Genomic DNA, 6,320 nt, shown 5'->3' on the forward strand with positions numbered 1-6,320 from the left:
TGTTTAGCAACTTAACTGAGTAGCCATCTTGACAGCACGAGTTGGGACCTGCTTTAGATAAAATTCTTTCGTAACATCACTCTAATCGATCCTTTTAGAGACAGTTGTGTTCCATAGTGCTATATTCTCTTGGTCAGTGCCCAGATATTAGAGTAGATCAATGGCTTGTTTTATATGTATTCATTCATGCACATTTATTTTGAAAAAATCATTAAAGACCACCCAAAACTGCTTTAGTCCACCAAGAATCCAAGTTATATCTTTTGGCTTTATTGCTTAAGATGTAATCTCCTAATTATATTTGCCTAGTTTTTCTCTGGAGTGACAGTCTCCTGCCGTTTTGACATGTATAGAGTTGCAAGTGAGCATGCTTGGATGTATTCATACTTTAGCGGTCAACAGATGAAGGGATCAAGAAAATACTTACTGCAGGGTGGTGTTGTAGCTTCCTTATTTGCAGGTTAAAAGTAGATAAGTGTGATAAACATCTCTATACAAGCCTGGTAAGACAGATGGGTCGTCTGTGGTCATATCTTATGTTTACTACCATACCTAAGAGCCATAAATATTTCTAGCTTGATCTTCTTATGTGAGGAGCCAGTCCATTGACCGGCCCGCACATGATTTGGGCCAGTGGGCTGGCGCTGAGTGGTCAACCTAACTCCTCACGTGCACTGCACGTGAGGAAAAGGGAGAGGAAGACTATGGTTTGGGAGTCTTCTTTCTCCCTCATCCGATCGCGATCCTTTCTTCTCCTCGACGACTCCAACTAGAAATCAGAGACCTAGGACCAGCAGAGCCTAAGGTCTCTTCTATATAAACATCCCCACCTCTCTTGGCCCTCTACCAAACGGCCAGCGAGCTCCCTTCTCTCTCTCTTTTCTCTTGAACTTGTGGTTGTCCATCTTTGTGTTCGCCATAAATCGGGGCCATCGGATGCCACCGAAGCCAAGGTAACACCCTGTCCTTCCTTCCCTTTCCTTTCTTTTCTTCCCATGACTTGGAATCATGGCCGCCAGCCGAGAAATCGGCCAGAAATCGCTCAGAAAAAAGGATCCCCTGTTTTGCTCTATTCTGTTTTCTTCTCTCTTTTTTTGACCGCTATCACCACTTGCGATTGTCGTCAAAGGCCTCAACCTGTATCAGCCTCAGGCTGGAGCCGGAGCCCCAACCATCGGCGAATGGGTTAGGACTTAACAGTGATCTAGCCAAGTCCTTGCCCCCTATTTGGCCCTATTTTGGGCTGATTTCAGCCAGCTGCTGGTGGCCGCCTCTACTGCCCTCCACCGCCCACTGTAGCTACTTTGTCGGACCACCGTGATCACAGTCACCAATCCGCCTCCTCCTTCTCATGTTTTGACAAAGAGAAAAGAGTGAAAAGAAAGAAGAAAAGTTAGAAAAGAAAAGAAGAAGAGAGTGAATCTCTCTCTCTCTCTCTTGTTTCTTCTCTTTCTACCTTCTCTCTGTTCTTTCTCTCTCTAAATAGACCCATGAATTCTAGTACAAGGTCCCATCCACCTATTCTACGGACTTGAATTGACCCCTGCAAAAGGCCCTGAACCGCTTTGGTATTCGGGCTCCCTACCGAATCGATCATTCCAATCTTGCTGAATGTCCCTAAAACCATCATTGATGAATCCTATCAAACAATTGTGGCCCTAATTGAGTCCATACTCTATGATTCATTGATTGAGCTGCTTAGACATGACCTACCCGAAACCGCCGAACACTGTCACCCGACTAACCATCTCTATTTTTTATTATTTTAATTTAACAAAAATTATCGAATATAAATTAATATATCTTCTAATGTTTGTATATAGGTTTAGCAGATTTATCTAGTGAAGTTTGACGATCTAAGATGGTAGAGGTAAGTAGATCTTATACTTCTTATTATTTTTCAAATTATCATATTTTCATGAATATGATTTGCTAGTAAAAATATCATATTTTTTATATAATTAAAGATTAGCATATGTATTACAAAAATTATATTTTATTATAAAAATAGTTCCATAAATATTTTTAATGAAATAGCTAGTTCATGAAATATAAATTTTATCATGCCATTTAGTATTTTTCCATCTACTTTTGTATATGTTTTACGAAAAAAATATGAATATTTCAAAGGCTCTGAGATAGCTATGTATAATCTCTAGAATTAAAAAAAATAACTTCCGGATCTAGCATCCATACGAGCACAGATCCCACCAACGGGTATAAAGTTAGCATACGAAAAATTTTTTTGTCGATTATGAATACGGGTTCTATTATGGGTATTGTTGCTGGTGGTCCAAACCGAGAACGATTGGCACTGCGGTGTGAACGGGGTTCCGTCTGAGTTGTCTTGGTTGGTGTTGGTTGCGCTCCACCTTCCGCCAAGAAACCTGCAAACAAGCCTTGCACCACCACCAGGGTGGTGATGGCCCTCCGACGGTCAAGTCAGAGGAGATTGGAGGAGGAGGAGAGGTGATAATCGCAAGTAAGAGAGTGCTCTGGGAGATATTGCTCACCCCCCCCTTTCTCCCCCCAGCCGCATATATACCTGGCTGGGGGGTCTCTCAGGGGGGTTCGTTATCGTGGGGCACGATGGTGTGGCCACTGACATGGCCGTTACAGGGCGTCGTGGAGCAGCACCGGGTACGGCCACGTCAGGGCATAGTGGGGCTCCGCTTTGTACGGCTGATGCAGGAGATCGTGGAGCAGCATCGGATACAGCCGTTGCAGGGAGTAGTGGAGCAGGAGGCCGCGGCGTGCCTCTGGGGAATAGCCTGTCGTTATCAAGAGATCTCCGACTCGGGGTCGGAGCGCTGGATCAAGGGGCAGCCGACTCGGGGTCGGGCTGCGGAGCCGAGGATATCCGACTCGGGGTCGGATTGCTGGATCAAAGGGCAGCCGACTCGGGGTCGGGCTGCGGAGCCGAGGACGTCCGACTCGGGGTCGGGCTGCGGAGCCGAGGATGTCCGACTCGGGGTCGGATTGCTGGATCAAAGGGCAGCCGTAGTCTTCCTGGGCGCGCGTGCCGGTCACGTGGGGCATGGCGGCTTATTTCCCCCGTAACAGTAGCCCCCCACTTCCGAGCCTGGAACCAGAAGGGGAACAGGTGAAGGGGGTGATGTTTCGGGATTGCCGCCGTTCCTCGGAGAGGCGCGCGCGCTTCGAGCTCCCCGCCCTTTTTATGGCGTATGGCGGTTATTGCTGACCTGGCAGTCTGAGGATTTCGGCGGACATCCTTCCTTAATGGTGTCGATTCGCCTTTGGGGCGCGAGCGACCCTTCGGCAGCCAGGCGTCCTCTGGCGTCATCGAGGCGTCACTTGCCTTTCCGCCTATTTAATCGGGGGCCTTTCCCCGTCCGTCTTCTTCTTTACAGATATTTTCAAGTTTCCCCTTTGCGCAGCTGTTGCTGCCGTCGGACTGTTCACTTGTTTCTCCTTTGGCGCTCTCGGAGCCGTTCTTACCTCTTTTCCGGTGAGTTTTCCCCATTCTTCTACTTAGGGCTCTCCATACTTTCCCCTCTTATACTAGTGTACTCCAGTCGCTCCGGTCTTTCCCCCCTTCCTGTCCCCATCCTGACCGTAGGGTTATTGGCCATTAGGAATGGGCGAAGTGAGAGTAGACCAAATTAAGTCGGAGCTGGTCGCCACAGACTTAGACAGACTCGTGGCTCGGTACCACCTTCCCGAGGCCTGCAACGCCACGCTCCCGGGGCCTGAGGAGAGGATGTCCCATCCTCCTCCAGGGAAGATCGCCATCAATGAGGGCATTCTCCAGGCTGGATTCCGCTTTCCCCCTTCGGACTTGGTCATGCAGGTGCTACGGGGTTTAAGAGTGGCACCGACGCAACTGGTGCCGAACTCGTGGCGGGCCCTGACGGTCTTCCAGGTTCTCTGCCGTATGCACGAGATCCCCGCCACCCTGAATGTTTTTTGGGAGTTCTACAGCCTGAGCGGCCACCCCCAGGACAAAGGGTGGTGGTGCTTCGCAGCGCGGCGAGGATGCGGCCTTGTCAAGGAGGCTCCTACCTCCATTCACAAATGGAAGGAGCGCTTCTTTTTTGTTGATGCAGATCCCTCTTGGGAAATCAGGGCGACCTGGGAGACCCCGATGAAGTCTCCGATCGGCCTATCGAGACTGTCAAGGGAGGAGTCCGATGGCTTGGCCGCCTTGAAGGGGTTGGTTGCCGAGGGCCAGCTCCCCCCGGTGGCCCGCCTTATTTCCGAGGATACTTTGGTGAATGTCGGTCTGAGCTCGGTCCCCACCGACCGTGAGTCCGCCACCGATTCTTTCTTGACTTTTTCCCTTCTTTCGTCCCGTTCTTTCCTTTGGTTTCTCCGTCTCCGACTATCCCGTCCTTTTTGCAGAGATCGACGACGTCATGCGGTCGGTGAAGACAAAGGCTGTTGGTAGGGCGTCCCTGCTGGAAGCAGCCCAGAGGAGGAAACGAGCTCTTCCGAGCGGGGCCCCACCGGCGAAGAAGTCCCGTAAGGAGGTGCCTCTGACGCCGACCGACGAGTCCGGGCCCACCGATCAGGGAGACGTCGTGGGCACGGACCGGCAGCTGACGCTGTATCAGCCCTCCGGTGGTAAGATTGCCGCTACTCCGGAGGTATCATCCGAGCCTGCCCGAGACGGACGGGTCGGACGTGATCGGTCCCCGACCCGGCCTTCGACTCGGTCGGCTCCTGATGACTCGAGGAGGGACGCGCCGAGGCCCCGACCGAGCGGGACCCTATCAATTCCTGGGGTGACCCCCGCCCCGAGCGCGATCGGCCGGACTCTTCCCCAGGCGATGGATAGGGGTAAGGCTGCAGAACCACCGTCCGGCTCTGGGGAGAAATCGGGGTCTGCCTTCACTACCGATGGCGCCCGAAATCTCATCGAAACAGTGCTGCTGGAGAAGGACCGTCGGCGGGTCCGGGAGTTGGAGGTCTCTGATGTTGGGGCTACCAGCTGTGTCTGTCTCATGTCGGTGAGTGTTCTTCTGGCCGCTTTTCACCATTTATTGGCTCTGTTGTTCTCCGCCTGACTCCCTTATTTTTCCTATTTCTTAGCTCGCCCAGTACATGATCCGTCTGGAGGAGTGCTACAAGGAACAGGCGGGGCTTCTGGCGAAGGCCGAGGACCGGCTGAAAGCAGTGGAAAAGGGAGGCCAGGCTGTGGCAGGCAGGACGACCGGGGACTTCGAGGCGAGGCTCCGGGAGGCCGAAGAGCGGGCACTCGGCTTTGCTGCCCTCGAGAAGCAACTGTTGGAGGCTCAGGAGCAGCTCAAGGTTGCCTCGGGTCTCGAGGGCGAGGTCAAGAAGGCGGATGAGCGGGCCGAGAAGCAGTCCCGGAAGGCTGCCGACTACCGGAGAGGTGGGAGAAGGCCCAGCGGTCAGCCGACAACGCCCGCAACCGAACCCGGTCTCTTGAAGCTAAGCTGGGCGAATTGGAGTCGGCCTTGGAGAAGTCCCGTGCGAGCGATCAGGAGCTTCATTCGCGCCTGACGGAGGCTTGAGGCTGCTCGCATTGCTGCCGAAGCGAAGCACAAGGAGGCTCGGGCTGAGCTGCTGAGGGTCTCCACCGAGGCGGAAGGCCGGATTGTGGCGAAGGTCTTGGAGGCGAAAGCCCAGATTATGGAGCGGGCAGAGGCAGCGCTGGCCGAGAGGAGTGCGGAAATCGGGCGTCAGGCGGTAGAGGCTTATCGCCAGTCCGCCGAGTTCGCTCATGATATGTCGGAGGCAGTACAGACCTATCGTCAGTCCGACGAGTTTGTCCGTGACGCGTCGGACGCGGGGGCCGAAGCCTTTGTCTTAGGCTTCGAGGAGGGCCTGGCAAGGGTGTCGGCTAAGTACCCCGAAGTTGACCTGAGCGAGATCTCCCTTCTCGACTCCTCTCCGGCGCCATTGCCTGTTGGTTCTCCTGCTGCTTCCCTACCTCCTGCGGACGAGCCCGACGTTCCCGACCCGGGAGTTCCTCCAAGCTGACCTCTTGTACCTTTCGTTGTCTTCTTTTTTTTTTGTATACCGGCGTTTTGCCAAAATTGTATGTGCCTCGGCCCTGAAACAATGAAAATTAATGCAAGTTGAATGTTTCTTCATCTCGCCTTCGTCCTTCTTTTTCTTTTAACTCTCGGTAGCGTCTTGCTGACTCCTGGCTCCCGAAATTCTTCCGGCGCTAGGCCAGGCATCCGAGGGTTAGGCCTCAGGAAACTCTTCCGGCGCTAAGCCAGGCATCCGAGGGTTGGGCCTCAGGAAATTCTTCCGGCGCTAAGCCAGGCATCCGAGGGTTAGGCCTCGGGAAATTCTTCCGGCGCTAAGCCAGGCATCCGAGGGTTAGG

This window comes from Phoenix dactylifera, unplaced genomic scaffold (genome assembly GCF_009389715.1).
Source record: "Phoenix dactylifera cultivar Barhee BC4 unplaced genomic scaffold, palm_55x_up_171113_PBpolish2nd_filt_p 000353F, whole genome shotgun sequence".
Taxonomy (NCBI): Eukaryota; Viridiplantae; Streptophyta; class Magnoliopsida; order Arecales; family Arecaceae; genus Phoenix; species Phoenix dactylifera.